This window comes from Miscanthus floridulus, chromosome 9 (genome assembly GCF_019320115.1).
Source record: "Miscanthus floridulus cultivar M001 chromosome 9, ASM1932011v1, whole genome shotgun sequence".
Lineage (NCBI taxonomy): Eukaryota > Viridiplantae > Streptophyta > Magnoliopsida > Poales > Poaceae > Miscanthus > Miscanthus floridulus.
The window spans coordinates 47,260,108-47,285,162 of record NC_089588.1 but is presented as its reverse complement, the minus strand read 5'-3'; the positions used below and the strand labels follow the sequence as shown (position 1 = coordinate 47,285,162).

Sequence of the window (25,055 nt, the reverse complement as noted above, 5' to 3'; positions counted from 1 at the left end):
AACCTGCAAACAAACCACTAACTACAGGAACTTAAAAAACTAGTTATCATTCAAACTCTGAAAACAAATTATCGGATGTCTCCGAAGAGACAACTCTGAAAACAAATTATGACCTAAATCAAATGGATTCATCAACTGGTGCAGTGCCATCATCCTGAAACCATGGTTTTCATGACAACTTTTGCTATCAGGCGAAAACTATTTTTTGAGAGGCCTATAATACCAACTAGTGTATGGCGCGCGCCATTGCGCGCACATGCAGTTACAGTGGAATTTTTTAACATGGAGGAAGTGCTGTGAATAAGAATGTACATAGATATATATTTAGGATTTATATATTACAGTCTGACACATAAGTAGATAACCTATGTGTGCGTAGGTGGGTACATGAAAGATTTTGATCACAAAGATGTGCTGGATATATAGACTGCAATATATGATTAATAAAGGAAGTTGATAATGCCCAGAATATGTATAGTACATATGGTGTTTAACGTTGCAAAGAGCCGAGAATCTAAGCTCGGACTTTTCCCATAGTGAAGTCTGGGAAATAGAAAGAATTAGAAATGGATTTGTATCGTGAACAGAACGAGATCATATCTTCATGTATCACGAACACAGCTACAAAAAATCCATTCGGAGTCGACACAGAGACAATCTGACCTGCATGGCTATTTGTTTTGTTTGATGTGTAAGCATATGAGAAAATTGATATGTCAGGTCTTCTTCTTTTTATACTCTGCAGCAGAAAAGAAACAAAAGAAAATACAAGAGCAATCTGTCAGTCACGCTCGTTGAAGGGATGATCATGCTTTCCTAAAAGGACAACATATATAAATCAGCCACCATAACCAGAAGTGATATTCAATGATTATAGATTTCCTTACATTCTACCTGTTTGAGACATAGCAAATCAAATTATTAACTGAACTACACAGTATCATTTAGGTGTAGTCAACATGTTTCCATATTTGTGCCTAGATAAATTGGTGTAACTGAATCTAAGCTCGGACTATTTTCAGCATAGTTAAATCTGGAAAATACAAAGAATTAGAAGTGGATTTGTATCATGAACAGAAAGGGATCATATCTTCATGTACATGAAGACAGCACAAAAATTCATTTATAGTAAATGGATCAAAAGAAAAAAAAAATACCCTTTTGGCGGCTTGCATTGCCTGCATCTGAGTATTGCTTGGGCGCTAGTATTTGCTTTGCTACATGGAATCAAGTTAACGACAATATTACAAATATAAGATATGGGAAAAAAATTTGTCCTTCCAATTTTAGACAGTCTCATATACCTGGCAGCAAAAGAAAAAGAGTATTTCATGCACTGGTTGCCTTTTAGGAATGTTTAGCGTATTTATTCAAATGTAATTTTGCAATGCATCACAAAAACCAATTAATGGAAGAACATGATTTTGGAATTAAAATAGAAGGAAACCCGAGTATGAAATATAGGGTCAAACTGGAATATGAGAATTGAGCTGGGATATGTGAAACTAAACTCATATCTGATTTGTTATGGTGTGGTATATGCCAATCCAACTAAAAATTCATTTTTGTCCACACACTACAACCTTTTGGAGATCATTACACGTTGACTTAAACAGTTACCAGCTACATGCAAACTGTAAGTTGTCTGTAAACATTTGAGAACCCAAACCAGCCTGATGTCTATGTTAGATAATCTACTGCTACCTTGTGTGAACACAGCAAGGGGAAGGCGGCGCCGAAAAGGCCCCCTGCTGTGATATTGTAGTCGTTGCAGGTGCAGGCGCCGAACTGCTCACCTGCAGCACTGTAGGCACATGCAGTGGCCGGCGCAGAGTCAGCCCTGTATGTTATCTAGTCACTGTTGCAGCAGGGCAGCTGTAGTGGACTAGATGAATAGAGTTGTATAAATAGACTACCACGGCAACTCAGTAAAGAGAGTTCAGATTTACCATCTCTCAGACAGGGCTTCGATCAACGCTGGTGTCTTTGTGTTCATGCTCTGTTCTCCCTTCTTCTAGCTCTAGCCATAGCGTGTGGGGGCGGACAATGCCTGTTCATGGTCGGCACGGCTAGTGGGTGCTCGGCAACACTAGCGGGTGCTCGGCAACACTGGTGAGTGGTTCACTCACCTGAGTCGGTGATCTTGTGGGCCAACAAGTGGTATCAGAGTCGTATAAGCGCCGTCGCCAGACTAACCGCTGGCGATGACGGGCGGTTTGGAGATGGGCGACAACAGTGGCACTGCTGTGGCTGCCCAGCCACGACCGGAGGTCGTTGTTCGCACGGTGCGGGAGGTCAGCGGCACCAGTTGGCCGACGCTGACTCGCACCAACTATGGAGAGTGGTCGGTGACCATGAAGGTCAAGCTCAGAGCCCGATGGTTCTGGAATGCTGTTGACAAGGACACCGACAATGAGGAGGATGACATGTCAGCGTTGGAGACTATCCTCGCTGCTGTACCAGCGGAGTACAGGGAGCCGTTGGGGGCGAAGAGCTCGGCTAAGGAGGTGTGGGAGGCTATTGCGGCGATGCGCGTCGGTTCCGACCGTGCAAAGAAGGCAAAGGCCTAGCTTTTAAAGCAGGAGTACGCCAACCTCAAGTTCAAGGATGGTGAAACGGTGGAGGACTTCTCCCTCCACCTGTAGACGCTCATTAGCAAGCTGAAGAGCCACGGCGTCACTATCAACAAAGAGGAGGCGGTCTCCAAGTACCTCCACTCCGTGCCGGCAAAGTATATCCAGATCGCTCTCTCCATAGAGACGATGCTAGACTTGTTCACCCTCACCATTGAGGATGTGACAGGCCATCTGCGGGTGGTGGACGAGCGCCCAGAGCAGGTGACAGCAACGAAGGACAGCAGGAAACTCCTGCTGATGGAAGAGTGGGTTGCTCCGAGGAACTCCAGGAAGGCAGCCTCCTCAAACCGCGGTGGCGATGGCAAGCGCCGCGGCAAGGCTTCTTCGGAGAAAAAGCAGGTCGACCCCAACGCCTGCTGGCGTTGCGGGAAGATGGGCCATTGGGCACGGGAGTGCCCAAACCGCAAGTAGGAGAAGAAGGCTCAGGCTCACTTGGCGCAAGCTGATGATGAGGATGAGGCTACTATCCTGATGGCGATATTCTTTGCACTGCATGACGTTGAGGCCGAGGAGAGGGAAGAGGCGACGACGGTGGCAGGACCTAGGAAGGCCCTGAAGACCGTCAACCTCGACGAACCACGCGCTCAAGTCCACCTCGGACGTGTGGGCGCCGACCAGGAGCAGCGGTGGTATCTGGACTCTGGTGCTAGTAACCACATGACGGGCTCCAAGGAATCCTTCTCCGAGCTCGACGACGATGTTACCGGTACGGTAAAGTTTGGTGACGGCTCAAGGGTGGCTATCCAAGAGCGTGGCACCATCATCTTCGGGTGCCAGAACGGGGAGCACCACGCGCTAACGGATGTATATTACATCCCGCAGCTGTGTTCCAGCATCATCAGCATTGGTCAGCTGGATGAGCACGGTAGCGAGGTACTAATCAAGGACGGAGTCCTTAGGATCAGGGACCAGGAGCAGCGACTTCTTGCCAAGGTGAAGAGGTCCCTGAGCCGGTTGTACCTGCTCGACCTGAAGGTAGAGCAGCCGGTGTGCCTGGCGGCAAGGCACTCTGAGGAACCGTGGATGTGGCATGCCCGGTTCGGACATCTTAGCTTTGACGCGTTTGGTCGGCTGGAGAAGATGGTCCGAGGGCTACCCCACATCAAGCACGGAGACGAGCTATATGACAGCTGCCTGGCCGGGAAGCAGAGGAGGCTACCTTTCCCAAATGCGGCCAAGTATCGCGCGAAAGACGCTCTCAAGCTCGTCCACGGCGACCTCTGTGGGTCGATCACGCCTGCTACAAACGGTGGTCGACGGTACTTCCTCCTGCTCGTGGATGATTGCAGTCGCTACATGTGGCTGCAACTCGTGACAAGCAAGGACGAAGCGGCGGCGGCGATCAAGAAGTTCAAGATGCGCGCGGAGGCCGAGAGCGGCAAGAAGCTCCGCGTGCTGAGGACTGATCGCGGCGACGAATTCACTTCGGTGGAGTTCGCTGCGTACTGCGCGGATCAGGGTGTGGGGCAACACCACACCGCGCCGTACTCGCCACAACAGAATGGCATGGTGGAGAGGCGGAACCAGACGGTGGTAGGCATGGCCCGATCCATGATGAAGGCCAAAGGCATGCCGGCAAGGCTTTGGGGTGAGGCAGTGACCACGGCGGTGTTCATCCTCAACCGATCTCCAACCAAAGCCCTGATGGGCAAGACGCCGTTCGAAGCTTGGTATGGGCGCAAGCCGAGCGTGTCCTTTCTCCGGACATTCGGCTGCATCGGCCACGTCAGGAAGACAAAGCCGAACCTCACCAAGCTGGAGGACAGGAGCACACCCATGGTGTTCCTAGGCTACGCGGAGGGTACCAAGGCATACCGGCTCTACGACCCACGCGGAGACATGGTGCTTGTCTCACGCGACGTTGTGTTCGATGAGGAGGCGGCTTGGGACTAGAGCAGTCCGAGCACGGGAGAAGCTGGCAGCTTTACCAACACCTTCGTCGACGAGCACCTGGTCATCCACGGTGGTGGAGATGTTGGGGAAGAGGTGCTGAGCACTCCGGCGGTAGAGCCGAGCACTCCTAGGATAGTGCCAAGCACTTCGGGAGGGATGCCGAGCACGCCAGGAGTGGTGCCGGGAGGTTCTGCAGTGGTGGCGACCACTCTAGGAAGGGTGCTGAGCACTCCTGTGGCGGAGCCAAGACGTCTTACAATGGTGTCGACCACTCCAAGACTGAGGCAGGGCACTCCTACAGTGTGGCCGAACACTGCAGGAGTTATGACGAGAAGTCCAAAAGTAGTGCCAAGCAGTGAACCTGAGGTGCCGAGCACTGTAGGTGTTGTGTCAAGCACTCCAGCAGAACAGGAAACTCCATCGATGTCGATCGAGTTCGCCTCACCTCCAAGTGACATCACTGAGTTCGTGGATGCCTTCCACGAAGGTGAGGAGGTGCGGTTCCGCAGGCTGGACGACATTGTCGGCGGCACAGGTTCCTCAGGCTTGGCGGGTAAGCTGCTCAATGACGCAGAGCTGCTACTCGTCAGTGCTGAGGAACCACCCACGTTCGTGCTGGCCAAACACGATAGAAACTGGCGACGAGCGATGCTGGAGGAGATGAAGGTGATCGAGGAAAACGAGACTTGGCAGCTCGTCGATCCACCTCCAGGATGCCGTCCGATCAGCCTGAAGTGGGTATACAAGGTCAAGCGGGACGCGCTCGGCACCATTATCAAGCACAAGGCACGCCTCGTCGTCCGATGCTTTGTTCAGTGCGAGGGCATAGACTTCGAGGAGGCCTTTGTGCCAGTAGCGCGCATGGAGTCGGTCCGTTTGCTACTAGCTTTGGCAGCAGCAAAGGACTGGCGCGTCCATCATTTGGACGTTAAATCGTCCTTCGTCAACGGCGAGCTGGCGGAGACGGTCTTCATCAGGCAACCTCCAGGTTTCACCGTCAAGGGAGAGGAGCACAGGGTGCTCCGACTGCGCAAGGCGCTCTACGGGCTGCGGCAGGCCCCACGAGCATTGAACGCCAAGCTTGACGCCAGGCTGGGTGAGCTTCGGTTTCAACGGTGCGCAACCGAGCACACGCTCTACACGCGGCAACAAGGGAAGGAGGAGCTCGTCGTCGGCGTATATGTGAATGACTTGATCGTCACCGGCGCGCGCACGGAGGACATCAACAGCTTCAAACGCGAGATGACGGCTCGTTTTCGAATGAGCGATCTCGGCGCACTCTCCTACTACCTCAGCATCGAGGTGAGACAAGGGAAGGAGGAACTCACGCTCGGTCAGAGCACGTATGCCTCCAAGCTGTTGGAGAGGAGCGGCATGGCTAAGTGCAAGCCATGCGTGACTCCGATGGAGGAGCGGCTGAAGCTGACGAAGGCCAGTACCACAGCGAAGGTGGATGTGACACTCTACCGGAGCATCGTCGGCAGTCTGCACTACCTAGTCCACACGAGGCCGGACATTGCGTTCGCCATGGGCTACATCAGTCGCTTCATAGAGGATCCCAGAGAGGATCATTGGGCTGCGGTGAAACGGCTACTGCGCTACATCAAGGGGACGGTAGATCATGGGATCATCTTCCCGAAGATCGGCGAGAGTAGGCTGCAGCTCATTGTGTTCAGCGACGCAGACCTGGCGGGGGACATCGATGGGCGACGGAGCACCTCTGGTATGCTCATCTTCCTCGGATTGGCCCCAATTTCATGGCTGTCGCTAAAGCAGAAGGTGGTGGCGCTATCTACGTGCGAGGCAGAGTACGTAGCGGCGGCCACAGCGGTGTGCCAAGTTGTGTGGCAACGCCGGCTGCTGGGCGAGCTGACCGGTGTGGAAGCTCACCCATTAGCACTGATGGTGGACAACCAGCCCACCATCGCCCTCGCGAAGAATCTGGTTCTGCACGACCGAAGTAAACACATCGATGTGAAGTTCCACTTCCTCAGGGACTGTGTCGATGGAGGGCAGATCGTCATCGAGTTCGTCGAAACTGGTCGGCAACTCACGGACGTCCTCATCAAGCCGCTCGGACGTCTTCGACTCACGGAGCTGAAGGAGATGATCGGCAGGAGGGGGTACAAGGGTTAGCAGTAGGATTAGGGAAAGATTGTTAGATAATCTACTGCTACCTTGTGTGAACACAAGGGAAAGACGGCGCCGAAAAGGCTCTCTGCTGTGATACTGTAGTCGCTGCAGGTGCAGGTGCCGAACTGCTCACCTGCAGCACTGTAGGCATATGCAGTGGCCGGCGCAGAGTCAGTCCTGTATGTTATCTAGTCGCTGTTGCAACAGGGCAGCTGTACTGGGACTAGATGGATAGAGTTGTATAAATAGATTACCACGGCAACTCAGTAAAGAGGGTTCAGATTTGTCATCTCTCAGACAGGGCTTCGACCAACGCTGGTGTCTTGTACTGTGTGTGCATGCTCTGTTCTCCCTTCTTCTTCTAGCTCTAGCCATAGTGTGTGGGGACGGACAACGCCTGTTCGTGGTCGGCATGGATAGTGGGTGCTCGGCAATACTAGCGGGTGCTCGGCAAGACTGGTGAGTGGTTCACTCACCTGAGCCGGTGATCCTGTGGGCCAACAGTCTAAACACAAATAGCACTCTGAGGTGCTCACATATTGTTCTCCTAATCCCTCACTGATACAAGAACCAAACAACTTGTAGAAGACGACATCTGCCCAAAAAGGTAAAATCACTTCTAAAAATAAAATCACAGCAACAATAGGCAATACAATGAGATAGTATTTTGTTAGCCTATGAGTAATTACATAACAGAATTGTGTATATTAGTGGGATAGAGTATAGCAAATACAATGACAAAATCAGTTGAGGAAAGCCTTATCTATGCAAATAGGACAATACTTGCAAAGTCCATGGATAATTAATATTTTTAAACATCTCTATAATATGGCTGTCATCTTGCAAACCAGTCTGAAACAACAGGTGCAGCCATGGAAAGTGGTGGACAATATAAGATAGCATGATTATATAGTACAGACTACAGAGAAGAATGTGAAAGCTATTTGAGCCATTAGAATTCATGGTCCCTCTGATTTGGCATGTGCGTGCAGCACAGCACCAGGTAATATGAACTGGTTGATGAGAAAACCGGTTAGCCTGTATTAACACTCAGCATTTTAAGAGGGCATGGTCCCTATTATGATTTGGCATGTGCAGAACAGCAGCAGGCAATATGAACTTGTTGGTTAAAATTTCTTGTCATCAGTTGCATACATTGTCACATGTGCTGTTATCGGTAGATGACAATCCAAAGACCCTGGTATGGTTTTAGGTCACTAATCATCCATAATCTCAAAGTGCATACAAAGACACTGGCATTATTTTTGGTCAGTAACCAGTTCTGGTCTGAGAGGGAAAATATAAAACACCTGGTGTACATGGCCATGAATGAGGCACCGGTGCTGGGCAGAGGAAGAAATCGAAGCCTGACGAATATGTATTTTAGTAAAATAATGAAATTTGGGAGGCACAGTCCAGTTTAGTTTCACTGAAGATCTGTATGGAAAAATAGTTCCAGTAGGCAAGCATGTTAGTCGGCTCTCCTTTTTTTTGTAGACTATAATCCATATCTTTGGACAGTGATGGAACTAATGTGTGAAATCTGGAGATATCACGCCAATAATATAATGTTGTTGTCTGTATATGCAGACCTAATTTAACAAATGAATCTACGTTACATGGGATTTATACCAGTTGGGTCTCCTTTTTTTTAGACTACGATCCATATCTGTGTAGAGTGATGGAACTAATGTGTGAAATCTAGAGACATCATGCCGACAATAATCTAAACAATATAATGTTGTTGTCTGTGTATACAGTATAAATCGAAAGGGGACAGGGGTTAGGGATAAATCTGACCTTAAAGAGTAGAACCATCATTGTTATATGTACCAGCAGCTGTTGCCTATTCATGAAAGGAAAACATGTCAAGTCCAGTAAGCAGGTATAGGTTGGAAATCAACATCAAAGGAGAGGAGGTTCAAATTTTGTTTAAATATGGCTAGGCATCATCGAGCACTAACTATCATCAGCCCTTACAAAAAGCAGCATATAATATTTTTCATTGTAGGCAAAATTAACTGTAAAAAATAGTGCCTGCCATGTTTGGATAGCACATTTAGAGCAGCAAGTAAAATGGATGTGCATACAGAGCATACCAATATACCATTGCAAGATACTCAGCCATATGATAGTTTACTTCATGGAAGCTGAAGTCCCTTGTTTCATACTGTCATTTTTATGAAATGTAGCTGGGAAAGTCATAATAAATTGGTCACCCTTCTCAAAAATCAGGAATTAGCTGTAACAGCGATAGATGTATAAGGCATCAATTCGAATTTGCGTCACACTGACACTCTATTGAGCAGTACACAACACACAGGAAGCTCAGTCTGACACACCAACAGACAAAACAGATCAAGCTTAACTTGTGAGTTGTGACACACTGACAGACACAAACTGTTTTTCAGAGGTAGGCTACACACAATCTGTACATACTGAATTGTAATGCTTCTGCTGGCTGAATGGTCTCTGAATTCGATAAGCACATTCAAAATAAAACGCTGTAGTTCCCATGTACTTCTAGATTACACAACACTCAGTCCATGCACAACTGTAGCTCCCATGTACATGGTACTGCAAGCCCATTGAGCCACGTATATGCATACATACTACCATTCCAAGCTGAGGCTTTTGCAGCCTGATAAAACTATCAAGTGGTTCAAATAATAGTGATGGAATATGCATGCCTATGCCCTGTAGTACAATGTTTGGCATCTGATGCCATGAATCTGCATCATAGGATTCAGGCTGTCTTAGCAAACAATCTTGCCTCTGTATTTCATCAATGCTATGTGCACAACATATATGATTGAGCATCTATCTTCCACTTGTAGTCGGTGAAGACTTGCCTGAACCGCGTCATTCATCCTTGTTGAACATAACCTGCACTTGAACATTATGACGTTAGATATCATATATATGTTGACAGGTCCAAGTAAATGCATCCTTCTCGGGTGAAATAATTTCTAGAAAAGGATTGCACTTCTAACAATGTTCAGATGCTTAGTGCTGATGCAACATGGACTCATGATCTTTTGTAATCAAGTCAGGTTGTTAAATATATGAAATACATTCGCATTTAATTTCACAGCTAAAAGATGGGTCATGTGACAAAAGAATTTACATGCTGTAAAATCAAGAAATGGTCAAACACAGTGAAACTATTGCGCAATGCACCCAATCGACGACTGTACTAACAAAAGAAACTAAGAAAGCAACATACACTAGTAGAATTGTAAACAGAACAATCCACGCTATAAACACTGACAGAAATACTACGCAGGGAGCAGCAACATCAAAATGCTCCCAGATTCTAGCATCGAGGAGAGGATAACCTACTGTTATGACCGGCATCTCTTATACGCGACGAAGGAGCTCAGGTGGCAGCAGGAGGACGCAAGGCTACGTGCGTACGCTGAGTTGGGCTCCAGGCCCAAATTATCGTTATATACTATTATTAGAAATATTGGTATTGTTAGGGAGTTATTTCTATTTTTAGTAGAGAAAAGAGATATAAATATTCTTGTAAGACTCTTTTGAGAAGGGAAGCAGAAAACATATTGTTTTCTCGGCTTCCCCAAGGGAGCCGGGAGTCTCATCGTAATCTCGCCCTAACTTGCGTGCGCAAGCAGCCACGGCGCCGCCGCGCCGTCTTCCAGGCGTCCTCAAGCCTCGTCCAGCAATCACACACACATACAACCTTCGTTCCATCCCAGGGAGAGCTAGGCACCATAGCAGCTTGGTATCAGACTCAGGCACGATGACCACTGCCCCGCCGAGCGCCGCTACTTCGCCGCCGGTGGCCTCTGCGCCGCTGTTCTCCGCGCCGTTGGCCGCAGCGTCCTCCGAGATCTCGGACGCCTCCACCAGGGGACCTCTGACCTTGGAGTCCCTGGCCGGGGTGGTTGATCAGATCAGCCGCAACATGGCCGCCATGCAGTCGGCCTTGGCGGGTCTCCTTCCGCCACCGCCCCCATCGCAACCGGTGCCTCCTCCTCCACCACCACCGCCGGCTATACCCTCTGCGTCGCAGCAGGCGCGTTTCCCCTATGGCATGCCGCAGAGCGGGACGGGGGTACCCCTCCATCTTCTTCAGTGGCCGTCCTCACCGTCCCCCGTCCCGACCTGGGCGATGGCAGGGGCGGTGGCCGCGCCCATCTACACAACGGCCACCTCGCCTACACCGTCCGCAGCGACCGCCTCCATCGCTCCCTCAGTTCCCACCTCGGGGACGTTCTACGGCGGCACGGACGGGACGCTCCTCTACGGTGGCGCTCCTGCCGCGACCGCGTCGGTGGTCCTCAGAGGCGGCAGCCCCCCGGGTGCCCTGCCCCATGCGGAAGCAGCGTTCAGCGGCGTTCTCGACCCGCCGAAATTCTACAAGCTCGAGTTTGCTACCTACGACGGCAGCGTGGATCCCCTCAATTGGCTTAACCAGTGCGAGCAATTTTTCCGCGGGCAGCGCACCTTGGCTTCAGCTCGCACATGGTTGGCATCGTACCATCTTCGTGGCGCTGCCCAAACATGGTATTACGCGCTCGAGCAAGATGAAGGCATGCCCGCCTGGGAGCGTTTCCGCGCGCTGTGCCAGCTGCGTTTTGGTCCGCCCACGCAGGGTACTCGTTTGGCGGAGCTGGCTCGGCTGCCCTTCACCTCCACTGTCCAAGATTATTCGGAGCGTTACAACGCCGTCCTCTGCCATGAGCGCGACCTCAATGCTCGTCAGAAGGCACAACTCTACGTCGGCGGCCTGCCGGAGCACATCAAGGTGGATGTGGAGCTGCACCATCCGCAAGACTTGCAGTCCGCCATGTACTACGCGCGGGCTTACGAGCGTCGCGCGGCTGCCTTCCTGCCTGCGCAACAACCGCAGCAGCAACGCGGCCTTCGTCCTCCGGCGCGCCCTGGGCTCCATACACCGCCCAGACCTGGGGCAGCTCCATCTGCGGGGGCTGGTCAGCAGGGCCAGCAACCGGCCGCGCCTACACATCCAGGGCAGCCGCGGTTCCGCCGGCTGTCACCGGCTGAGCAACAGGAACGGCGTCGCCAGGGCCTCTGCTTCAACTGCGACGAGCCGTATGTCCGCGGACATGTTTGTCAGCGCTTGTTCTACTTGGAGAACGACGACTACGTCGACGCCGAGATTCCGGTCGAGGTCGCCGCGGCGGCGGTGTTACGGGAGGAGCCCGCCGTCGCCCCTGTCCTCGAGCCCACGAACAACGCGCCGTCCGCAGGGGCACACCATGCTGCTGCACGCGACAGTGCGTGGCCACCGTCTGGTGGCTCTCCTCGACTCCGGCTCGACGACTAACTTCCTCAACGCCGACCTCTTCAGTCGTCTACAGCTGCCCTCCGTTCCGCATCCATCGCTACGAGTGCTCGTGGCCAACGGCGACCGCGTGCCTTGCCACAGCCTAGCCAGTGACGTCGCCCTGACCATCGGCACCGAGGAGTTCTCCATCAGCTGCTTCGGCATCAGTCTCGGTGAGTTCAACCTCATCCTGGGGTTCGAATTCCTGAAGACCCTCGGCCCTGTTCTGTGGGACTGCGCGAACCTCTCCGTGGCCTTCACGCGAGCCGGACGCCACATCCTGTGGAAGGGCCTGGGCTCCCCCTGCGACGACACCAGGGAGCCCAAGGTTCGGGCGGTCTGCGCCTCTTCCGACCAGCCCCTCTTGGATCGGCTATTGCTCCAGTTCGGCTCGGTCTTCGACGAGCCGCGCGGCCTGCCACCGGCGCGCCGCTACGACCACCGGATTCACCTCCTTCCGGGCACCGCTCCAGTTGCCGTCCGCCCCTACCGCTACCCGCAGCTCCAGAAGGACGAGTTGGAGCGGCAATGCGCCCCTATGCTGGACCAGGGGATCATTCGTCCCAGCACATCTCCGTTCTCTGCCCCGGTTCTCCTTGTTCGCAAGGCGGACAACTCCTGGAGGTTCTGCATCGACTATCGTGCCCTCAACGCGAAGACCTCCAAGGACAAGTTCCCCATCCCGGTGGTGGAGGAGCTCCTCGACGAGCTCCACGGCGCCCACTACTTCACCAAGCTGGACTTACGTTCCGGCTACCACCAGGTGCGGATGCACCCAGACGACATCAGCAAGACGGCCTTCCGCACGCATCAGGGGCACTACGAGTTCTTGGTGATGCCTTTTGGCCTCTCCAATGCCCCGGCCACGTTCCAGGCACTGATGAACGACGTCCTCTGCCCATATCTCCGCAGGTTCATGCTGGTGTTTTTTGATGATATCCTGATCTATAGTTTCTCCTGGGCGGAACACCTGCAGCACATCATCGTCGTCCTCAACGCTCTTCGCGCCCACCGCCTGCACCTCAAACGTTCCAAGTGTTCGTTTGGGGCCTCCTCCGTGGCCTACCTGGGCCATGTCATCTCTGCAGCAGGCGTCGCCATGGATGCCGACAAGATCGCGGCGGTTGCCTCTTGGCCCGTGCCGCGGTCTGCTCGGGCGCTGCGGGGTTTCTTGGGCCTCGCCGGCTACTACCGGAAATTCATCCGGAACTTCGGGATCATCGCGGCGCCCCTAACGCGTCTCTTGCGGCGAGACGCGTTTGCCTGGGACGACGAGGCCGCCGCGGCCTTCCAGGCGCTCAAGGGCGCCCTCACTACGGGGCCAGTCCTGCAGATGCCCGACTTCGACAGGCTCTTCACGGTGGACAGTGACGCCTCGGGTGCGGGGTTCGGCGCCGTCCTACATCAGGGCGCCGGGCTCCTCACCTTCTTCAGCCATCCGTTCGCCGCTCGCCACCTCAAGCTTGCTGCTTATGAGCGCGAGCTTATTGGGCTGGTGCAGGCTGTGCGGCATTGGCGGCCTTATTTGTGGGGGCGCCACTTCCTCGTACGCACGGACCACTTCAGTCTCAAGTACTTGCTGGACCAGCGCCTGTCGACGGTGCCGCAACATCAGTGGGTCAGCAAGTTGTTCGGCTTCGACTTCGCCGTGGAATATCGGCCGGGGCGCCTCAACACGGTCGTGGACGCGCTGTCCCGCCGTGATGCCGAGACCGCCCTCGGGGATGACGGCAACCTACCAGCAGCTGCGGCCCTCTCCGGGCCATCCTTCGCTTACCTCGACGACGTGCGCCGTGCTACAGCCGCTGCTCCGGACGCTGTACTGCTGCTGGAGCGCCTGCAAGCCAGTGAGCTAGGCACTCCCTGGCACGTGGACGGTGGCCTCTTGCTGCATGGCACACGTATATTTGTGCCTGACTCTGGTGATCTCCGGCACCAGGCCGTTCAGCTCGCCCATGGTGCCGGCCATGAAGGGGTCCAGAAGACACTGCACCGCCTTCGCTTGGACTTTTATATTCCAGGTGATGGTCCAAGATTGGGTGCGTGCTTGCACTACTTGCCAACGCAACAAGACCGAATCCCTGCAGCCCGCTGGTTTGCTCCAGCCGCTGGAGGTACCGTCCCAGGTATGGGCGGATATCTCCATGGATTTCATTGAAGGGCTGCCTAAGGTCGGCGGCAAGTCGGTCATCCTCACCGTCGTCGACCGCTTCTCGAAGTACGCACACTTCATCGCGCTCGGCCACCCCTACACCGCGGCATCTGTCGCCCGCGCCTTCTTCGACGGCATCGTCCGGCTTCACGGGTTTCCGACCTCCATCGTGAGCGATCGGGACCCCGTGTTCACCGGCCATGTGTGGCGTGACTTATTCAAGATGGCGGGCGTGACTCTGCGTATGAGCACGGCGTTTCATCCCCAGACGGATGGGCAATCGGAGGTGGTGAACAAGGTAATCGCAATGTATTTGCGCTGTGTTACAGGTGATCGGCCTCGCGCTTGGGTGGATTGGCTCTCGTGGGCGGAGTATTGCTATAATACTTCCTTCCATACTGCTCTCCGCGCGACGCCCTTTGAGGTGGTGTACGGGCGCCCCCCGCCGGCCATCCTGCCTTATCGACCGGGGGCTGCACGTACCGAGGCTGCGGATGCTCTTCTTCGCAGTCGTGACGAGATGCTGGCTGAGGTTCGCCAACGCCTTATTCAAGCCCAGCAGCTTGCAAAGAAGTATTACGACGCCAACCACAGGGAGGTGGAGTTCGACGTCGGCGCGTGGGTCTGGCTGCGCCTTCTTCACCGCACGGCGCAGTCTCTGGACCCCCGTGCCAAGTACAAGCTCGGGCCACGATGGGCTGGTCCGTTCCGCGTGTTGGAACGCATCGGTCGTGTCGCTTATCGTCTTCAGCTACCCGCCGGCGCGCGCTTGCATGATGTCTTCCACGTCAGCCTGCTGAAGCCGCATCGCGGCGATCCTCCAGCGTCGTCCGGTGTTCTTCCTCCGACGCAGGATGGCCGCATCCTGCCAGTCCCGGACCGCGCTTTGCAAGCGCTGCAGCGTCGCGGAGTTTGGCAGGTTTTGATCAAGTGGCGTGGCATGGCTGTTGACGATGCCACCTGGGAGCGGCTCGACGAGTTCAAGATTGCCTACCCCGACTTCCAGCTCGAGGATGAGCTGTTTTCGCAGGCCGGGAGAGATGTTATGACCGGCATCTCTTATACGCGACGAAGGAGCTCAGGTGGCTAGCAGGAGGACGCAAGGCTACGTGCGTACGCTGAGTTGGGCTCCAGGCCCAAATTATCGTTATATACTATTATTAGAAATATTGGTATTGTTAGGGAGTTATTTCTATTTTTAGTAGAGAAAAGAGATATAAATATTCTTGTAAGACTCTTTTGAGAAGGGAAGCAGAAAACATATTGTTTTCTCGGCTTCCCCAAGGGAGCCGGGAGTCTCATCGTAATCTCGCCCTAACTTGCGTGCGCAAGCAGCCATGGCGCCGCCGCGCCGTCTTCCAGGCGTCCTCAAGCCTCGTCCAGCAATCACACACACATACAACCTTCGTTCCATCCCAGGGAGAGCTAGGCACCATAGCACCTACACCAGGAAGATCTTTAACGAGCAAGTCAATCATCCACAACATTGAGAATTGCGGATTCATTGTTCTATAAAAGATAGATTGAACAAAGACTTGAAAAACATACCATTTAATAGCTAAACGAGAAACACCTTAAGCATCTTCCAGTTTCCATTGATGCCTAAACAAATTGGAAACAGAAGTCTTGCACAGGCAAAGAAATCTGTGCCAAACCATATGGGCCACAGACAACTATATATGGAACCTAACATCCAGATATTTTCTGTTTCAAAACTTAAATATTTTAGATTTCAGATAGCTGAACAATTAAGCAGTTACAACATTAAAGATGCTGAATCAAAGATATGGTCTGAAGGGGGAGGGCATGTACCTTGAGCAAGGAGAGCAACAACACTAAACACTAAACAGAGACTTGAATAATGGGTTAGAAAATGCACCTGGGGCCAGCAAGCAAACACATACCACATGCACGGACCAAAACAAATATATCCACACTCAGCTAACCATGATACACACATCCCCTTGAATTTTCATCGAGCTCTTCTTTCAAATCAGCGTTGTGAAAAATCGATTGCTTTAGCAGCCTGCAATCAGAATTAAGCCATCTTGATCAACCAGGAGCACCCTACACTGTCATTCTCCAAGGCAATCAAACAGAAAAATCCTTGGCAACCACCATTCACAAAACAAGGAAATGCTTCCATAACCAAAATCATGAACACCTGTCACCTTACATCTGTATTAAATTGCAGGTGGTCACAAAATGTGAATCCCTGGCATGTAAGATCGAGTATCATCTAACAAAACCAGACCATGCTGTGACTCTATGATCAATTTCCTACCCTGTTCAGCCAATACAGCATGCCCTAATTCCTTCTAAAAGAGCAAGAAGAAACACTTAGCAGATTAGGTAACAATTTCCCCAACTGGTTACAAGCCTCCATTAACCAGGTGCCCTGCAATGCCTCAGCAAAAGCAGTACATGTATGGACTGAGTGCACTGAATGGATCCTTAGCAAACCAAACCATGCTTACCAATGCCATTTGATTGCTTGTGTTATTACTTGGGCATAATATGATGCATGTCTCAAGCTTCTACCTTCTCGTAGAAAAGAAGGAAAGCCTCGCACTTGAGAACTTTGTCTAGGGAGACTTCTCTAATGCTTTTATCATTTGCACGAAACCATGAGGAAGAGCTACTGCTCGTCTCCTGCTCACTGACAATCCTGCTTTCTCTCACATAAGCGACAAAGTGCCCCCATGTTATGGTCCTGCGGCAATGCTCAATGACACCAACTAGGCGATATTTGGCATTATCCTTGTCCCCGGACCTCAAAGGTTTGCAAAATAATAATTCAAAAGGTCACGCAAACAAAATGTTAGATTAACTATCAGCATCACTAACAAGAAAATACTATCAGATTAGCAGTTTTGGCATATATCAAGTGACTAGCTGATTCCAAAACATAAAACAGAATTAGTGTGACACAGTACAATTGTATTAATAGTCAGTTCATTTCATTTTTTATGTGCACAGAAAGGGAAAATAAAATCCTTAGCTGTTCCATTTTGCGGAAAAGGGTCACATAGCCATTGGCACATGTCGCATATCACCTCTGTGTGAGACCCAATACCACCAGTCAGGCAGTCACCACAATTCAATTAGACTTCCCAATCAGCGTGCAATGGAAGTACCAGATGCTAGTTGCCTATTGTCCCATTTTCACATTACAGTCAGATACTAAAAAGCATGTAACAAATAAACTATAGAAACCTTTCTTCTGTATCATTTTTTAAAAAAATTTCAGACCTTTTTCAACACTAGTAATATTTCTGTGCATATACTACAGGGGTCACACTTGGGTCACCAGGAGTGACAAAAACCCAGCAGAAACAACACAGAAAACAAAAGAAACCCAAGTAACAAGAGACGAAGTGATAAATTATTAAGAACTCAAACAAATTTATTTCTAGCACTACTACAGGACAGACAGTGGCAACTGGAAATTCTTTTAGAGACATAAAAAACTATATCTTATTCAATCTTTCCTAAAGATACTGAACAAACTATGAAATAAAAAGTAGCTATTGCAAATGAGAAACTTCGAACTGCACAAAAGTAATAGCTATTCCAGTTAAAAACTTCGAACTTGGTTCTTCTCCCACTTGGTTAGCAGTATTTTCCAGCTCTACTTGAGTTCTGTCTTGATTTAGCGCGCTGGCATTTTTGTTATCATGGCACTCAACAGGTTGCTCTTTTACTCCACTTCTCTGTGATGGTCACGTTCAGATCGGGCCATCAAGTGATGTGCTTTCACTGATGTTTGCCACCATCTATCTTCTATCTTTGCTTCGGCAGGTGGGGCAAGAGAAAGCAAAATCTTTTCAGCACGCTGGTCCTTCCCATTGTTGCTTTCATCACAAAGCCTGTTTATCACAAATAATACAAAATTCAGAAAGTAATAAACACAGGAAAACATACTAATAAATTTCTATCCACTGAAAGTGCTCCCACAATGCAACTATTGAAGTATGAATACATTGTGGATTCATTGTTTTATAAAAGATAGATTGAGCATAGACATGAAGAACATAGTACCAATTAATAGCTAGCTAAACCAGAAGCACCTGAAGCATCTTCCAATTTCTAGTGGTGCCTACACAAATTGAAAACAGATTGTCTAGCACAAGCAAAGAAATCTGCACCAAATCATATGGGCCACAGAAAACTATATTATATATGGAACCTAAAATCCAGATACTTTCTGTTTGAAAACTTAGGATTTCAGATTTCAGATACTTATATAGCTGCATAATTAAGCAATACGACATTAAAGGTGCTGAATACAATCAAAGATCGTGCCGGGAAGGGGAGGGCATGTACCTTGAACAAGGAGAGCAGCAACACCTGTAAGTAAGCAACTAAAACAGATACTTGAAGAATGGGTTAGAGAAGGCACCTGGGGCCAGCAAGAAAACACATACCGCACACACGGACCAAACCTAACACATGTCCATCTCCGGAGGGGGAGGTGGGAGCTGCTCCGCTGCCGGCGCCCGGTGCTGCTGCGGCGGATCGATCGTCACGTGGTACATGCCATCCACGCGCATGTAGTAGCGGATGAACACGCACGCGATGAGCCACGTGGAGGCGTAGCAGAGGGACTGCACGACGCGGCTGACGAGTGTCCAGAGGCGGGCCTGCTCTCCGTCTGTGTAGAAGGAGAGGAGATTGACGATGACGTTCAGATAGTGGATCCCAACGTAAGCGCAGAGGAGGTTCTCCCCGATGCGGCCCATGCCGCCGAACACGCAGTACATGGCGTACGGAAAGAGCTTCATCTTCATCGGCGGCCATGGCCGCTCCTCATCCTCCGCCACCACGGGTGGGGACGGAGGAGGCGGGCTCGGCATCGCAACGGGATCCGAAGGGGCGACGACTAGAGAGGAGAGGGGATCGGGCGAGGAGGGAGGAGCACCTGCGGACATCGCGCGAGGAGGGAGGAGCCCCAGCGGCCTTGCCGGAATCGATCGAGGGAGCCGCCGGATCGAGATCGCGAAGCGCGCGCGCGGAGCTGTGGCCGGAGATCGAGATCAGGCTGCGGGAATCGTAAACCTCTGGGGATTGCTCTGGCGGCGATGCGCTACAGGGTTCTAGAGCATCAACAGTTCTATTTGCCTTCCTAAGAGCATCTCCAAGTGTTTGCTATTTTAATTTAGCATCCATATAATTTCAGTAAAACAAGAAAAAATAGCCTACAACAGTTTGGCAAAACAACTTGGTAAATCTTCCATTCGCGCGCGCAAATATACGCGCGCGTATAAGGCTTGGCATCCGGGGCTCTTCGTTTTTTAGCGGGGCTCTTCGTTCGCTTAGCGGGCCTCTTCGTTTTGTTAACGGGTTTTTTTATTTTACCAAGTCAAAAATGCCAAACTCTTGGAGATGAATTATTTTTTTACTTGCCATATAATTTTGAAAGTTGGCAAATCACAAGATTTGCAAGTAAAATTTGACAAACTTTTAGAAATGCTCTAATATTTGGTTTTTAGAAAATCAGAAAAAAATCTATTTCCAACAGCTTCTAATCTATGTACCTAATATTTAGGCATATGGAAAAACTGAGCCCGCGCAGCTCTTGAGTCGCGCGGATCCTTCTCCCTACGTGCGCTCGCAGGCCGCCGCCGTGCTGGTGCTCTGCTCGCTCGCCACACTCACGTACCGGCCGCGCTGGAGCTCTGCTCGCTCGCCGTGCTCGCGTACCAGCCGCGCTGGATCACTACTCGCTCGTCGCCCTCGCGTACCGGCCGCCGCGCTCGCATGCTATTGCACCGGTGCCGCGTGCTGCTTCTCTCGTGATTTGCTTGGCAGAGAGCGAACGGAGAGAGAAGGCTGGTTGTGGCCGGCTACTGATGATGTGCTTGTCCATCAGATGATGGTATAGACTGGCACGATTGCCTGTTGGTGGCTTTTGTGCTTGTCTGCTGCTACTGGCCGGCTGTTGTGCTTGTCTGCTGCTACTGACGGTGGCGGCGACGGATGGGAGTTGGCGGCGACGACAGGGAGGTTGCGACGTGAGGGGTTCGACGCGCCCCGTGATGTCTGGTGACCGAAAAAAGCCACAAAAAATAGATGTGAAACTCAAATTTGATTTTTAAAAAAATAATTTATTAAAAACTCTTAGAGATGATTTTCTTTTTTTTCTCCCAATATCTTTTTAGGAGTTATAAAACTACAAATTTTAGTTGAAAAAAATAGAGAACTCTTGGAGACGCTCTTATTGCCCCGGAAGATGGAGTCACAGAGTTGGTTTGTGGCGTTCGCGGATCCTTCACGCGCGGAGCGGGCTTGTTTTCATTACCGTCTTGCGTCTTTACCTCTTGAGTCTTTTTTTACAAAAATAAATAAATTAAATAAAATGGGTGCATGTGTGTAACCCATAAATAAATCATCGTATGGCATATTAATATTGAGAATTGAGAATAGCTGGATATATTGACTCCAATCTCGTAACAGTTGTTCTGCCAGCATCATACAATGGTTTAGTATATTTTTAGGATTTTTTTTAACAACGCATATAAAGTAAAATGACCTTTTAGACTTTAGAGTATACTAGCAAATATGCCGGTACGTTACAACGGGAGAAAAGTCAATCTTAAAAATGTAATGGACAATGATGGTTACGATTTAATTTTTTGTCTTTTCTATACATGCATGGAACAAAATAAAAGGCATCTTATCTCATGACACCGTTACCATTAGTCAATGAATTATAAGGCCGGGTTAACTTACCGTAAATTTCTGGAGGGTTTCACAATTTCTTTTTTTTAATAAAAAAATCTGATTTTCTAGGTCCAGTGTCCATGAGCACCGGAGCACACTAACACGTGGGAAACCACTTCTTGTCTCTTTATTTTCTCTTTATCTTGCTGCTTGCGAGAGGTGAGCATGCTCACGAAGCAGAGCTCAGTTTGGGCTCCTCCAAGGCCCTTGCAACAACGCTAACCTGTGAGCTTCCAGAGTAGTTTGTCCTGCTAGAGCACCTCGGGATGGCATTAATAAGCAAGCTCAGCAAAGCGGGTTCTGGTGGGCCCCTTTGAACACATCCAGGTCCCGGCATTGTGAGTTAGAGAGATCTCTGGCCGCGCAGAGTGCAAAGGATGGTGGGTCCTGGCGTCAAGGTGTCAACTACGGCGCGATAGGCTTGAAGCGAAGATGGCCTTCTTGCTATGTGCTAGGCCGTTTCAACCAGCTACCTACCATGGCCATCATGAGGTCCATGGCGCATAGCGCGGTGGACGAGTAGTGTGACAGGCCGGCGGCTTGGCCGTAGCGGCTCAGCCATGTGGACTATGTGGCAGGCCAACAGCTTGGGTGGATGTTGCGGCGGACCCAGCCTTTGCTACCGCGATGCTAGGACATAGCACCAAGACGACGACGCGTTTATGTGATTATGTCGTCGGATTTTATTTGTAGTCGTCTTGATTTTTTCTAGATTTTCTCCTTGTTTTACCTCGCTCTAGTAGGTCCGTGTTAGACTCGATTCGAAAAAGGTTTACGAGACGTGATCTGTGTTAGTCACGGACAGACTTGAGCGGCGGAGGAAACGGAAAACGGAAAAGAAACAGGAGAAGAACACGTGGATGGGAACGTTCGAGACAACGGTGGTTCACGGAGAAAAAATGGACACGGTTTTTCGGGGTTGATGAATGAGACCGAGTCACTTTAGTATTAAGTTAACGAAAAATTACTAGTGATAGAAATTTTGCCTCTTTAGTATTAGGTATAGACTAGGTAATTAATTTTGTGCATCGCCGCAAAAACTAAAAAAATGATTTCTCATAGATAAAAGTTGAAATATGGATATAGATCAGCCAAGGGCCTCATGCGGCCGGGCGGGCTACTGGGAGCCTCGCGTTGGTGGCAGTGTAGCTATTTGATCGATGCAGTCTCGGCAGGTGAGCTATGGGCGCGCGAAGCAGGCTACCTAGCGTGGCAGGGAGCCAGGAACCTCGTGCGAGCAGGTGGGTGACCGAGACCATCGTGCGAGCTAAGCATCACGGATCTAGGGAACTTAGGACGCACAAGGCTTCAAAGGGATGCCAAAATGACACAGAGGCTATCCATACAGAGCTTCAAAGGGTGAACGCCCAATTGCTGAGTGAAAAGATGAATTATACCATAATTCTGCGAGAGGCAACCAAGCGGACCACTTTGTAACTCCGCAAGAGGCAACCTAGCAACGCCCATCGCCGTAAATGGTTGAGACAGAGGAAGGAAGTGGTCGTATTTGATGAAGGAATCGACGACCACTAGTATAGAGTTTGCGTGATTAGAGTGGGCCAAACCCTCCATGAAGTCCATGGAGATCACTTGCCACGCCGGGACGGCACAAGCAATGGTTCAAGAAGACCCAGGAGACGGACCTTGTCCGGTTTAGCCCACTGGCAAATGAGACACGATTTGACAAAATCGCGAAGTGCAGACTTCATCCCACGCTAGGGGAAGATTTGCTTCAATTGCATATAGGTGACGAGAAGCCCCCAATGGCCACCGAGCACGCTGGAATGGGTGGCTTCGATGATTTTCTTCTGGAGAACAGGATTGCCACCGATCCAAATGCGAGAATGATAATGGAGGACCCCATCGTGAAGGGAAACCCGGCTGCCTGCGGATCAATACTCAGCTTGGAAAGCATTGCCGCAGTTGCCGAATCATGAGAGTAAACATCCATCACTAGCTGGATCCATTGGGGAGTAACCAGAAGATCTCCCCAATGCGTCTAGAGCACCCTTGCGGGACAAAGCGTCAGCCGCCCAATTAGAAGATCTCGGCTTATAAATAATATGGTACTGGAGCCCCAACAATTTCATGAACAACTTCTGTTGCCAGGTAGTATGAAGGAGCTGATCAGAAAGTTGAACTAAGCTGCTGGTCGGTGTAGATTGTAAATTCAGCAAACTTAAGATAGGCACGCCAATGCTGCACAGCCATCAACACCGCAAGATATTAGTTTTCATAAGTACTGAGACCACACAAATGAGGGCCCAAAGCTTTGCTAATGTATGCCAAAGGGTGACCTCCCTGAGTCAGCACAGCGCCAATTAATGCCATCTACGCTGGCATCAGTTTCAATGCAGAATGGCTGAGAAAAATTAGGCAGTGCCAATACGGGAGCAGAGCTGAGAGCACTTTTGAGAGCTTGGAACGACTGATCGTGCACTGAGCTCCATTTCAAGATTGAATTCTTGCGCAACATGTTACGGTGGGAAACGTTTGCCAGCGTCGCATCAAGAACCGTGGCTGAATGGTGGGCCACGACACGGCGCGACATGGCACGGCAGAGCACGGTCACCAGGGGCGCCAATGCACCTGGACGTCTTCAGGGTTCAACCGCATTAGTTATCGAGATCCGATCATTTAGGAGTGTTAGCTCGTTTGATTATTATCCCTTAATGTTAGCCTATGTTTGTTAGGATTCATGTATAAGTTGGAACACTTTTGCTTAATGAAGGATTAGCCAGGGATTGAGTTTCTCTCTCGCGCGCGCTCTGGCGCCCAAGCGCTCACCCTCTCGTTCTCCCCCTCCCGCACTCGCCAAGGCGCCGAGCACGGCGCCGCCATCTCGTCAATGGGCGTTCAAGCCACGACCAGCGATCAACCACTCCTACTCCTTTCGCAGCAGCATACGCTCCAACAACCTGGTATCAATGTCAGGCTCCACCTCCCCTCCGTGCCCATCACGTCATCCGCCGCCACCACCGATGCCCGCCTGTCTTCCCCGCCACCACTGCGCCACTCGCCGTCTCCCAGCCCCCTTTCACCCAGGTGCTGATGGATGCGCTTAACGCCCTCATTGCGGCCATCTATGGCCTGCAGTGCCAAGTCGGCGACCTGTCCCATCGTGTGGCCGCCCTCGACAGCCGCCCGGCCATGTCAGCACCAATGCTGTTGTCCCTCGGCCTCCCCAGCTACGGGGGCATTGCACCGCTGCCGGCTTCGGGTCCGGTGATGTAGCACCCGGTTTTAAGGACAAAACCAGATACATACCATATGTGAGCCCAAGAAGTCAAATATCACATATAGCTACAAATAAAGGTAATATCAATAGATAATGTTTAATATATAACATACTTAGTATAAAAGGATATAACCTTAGATAGCAAACAACCGAAAGACAACTCCGATCTTCGGGTGAAGACTCCAATTCCACAGGGACAACGGACTGGTTGATCACAAGCCTAATTCCTCCAAACTCTAGCAATCTGGTACCCATCCAGGATTTTTCTAAAGATTTAAAAAGTAAAGCAATCATAAGTACATATCATACTCAATAAATATAACATAGGGTTCATGAGGCTCAAAAGGCTAACACTGGTTTAACTGCGATTAGCTTTTAATGAGTCATCTTTTAGCAATTAGATGACAACAAGTTTATTCACAAGCCCATATAAACACATGATCGGGTAAACATGAATAATAAATAGCATAAACAATATTCATTAATGAGCATCTTCATCATTAGCATGATCCATTATTCATCATCATTAACCATTAGTGATCATCTATTTCGTAAATGTTCCAAGGCCGCTCGTGACCGTGAGCACGACTGATATACCAGTTTTACACTCTGCAGAGGTTGTACACTTTCACTGTGAGTCATGATTTACCCTTTCGCCCGAGGTGATCAGCCTTTTGACCCACTACCAAGGAAGGTCGGCATGGTTCACTATGAAGCCTTTCAAAAGTTCGTCTAACAAGTTATGGCCATTAGATTCACTCAACAAACAGATGTAGGACCCCCCTTCCCGACGGCACAATGACACGCAGCCTATACACAAGGGGACATAGGTTGTCCTATACCCGATTCGTCAAGCCATTCTTACGTCAATAAAGGTAACTACAACAAGCTAGAAAATGTCCTCATACTGAGCTAAAGCCAGAGCCATATAGCCCTCATAGCTATACTGTAAGTCCCGGATGATCA

General features: G+C 50.4%; 1 long non-coding RNA gene across 4 annotated transcripts; it reads right to left on the bottom strand.

Annotated features, from left to right (window-relative positions):
- Positions 1 to 389: 389 nt before the first annotated feature.
- Positions 390 to 19,232, bottom strand: LOC136483697 (uncharacterized). Of its 4 annotated transcripts, XR_010765564.1 has the most exons (7): positions 19,050 to 19,232; positions 18,170 to 18,782; positions 15,570 to 17,997; positions 8,762 to 10,000; positions 8,463 to 8,508; positions 1,158 to 1,217; positions 390 to 739 (listed from the first exon to the last, which is right to left on the bottom strand). It is a non-coding gene; the product is annotated as an uncharacterized lncRNA (long non-coding RNA). The 4 variants fall into 4 exon arrangements; XR_010765563.1 differs by having other exon boundaries at positions 8,463 to 10,000; XR_010765566.1 differs by having other exon boundaries at positions 8,463 to 9,548; positions 15,677 to 17,997.
- Positions 19,233 to 25,055: the final 5,823 nt, after the last annotated feature.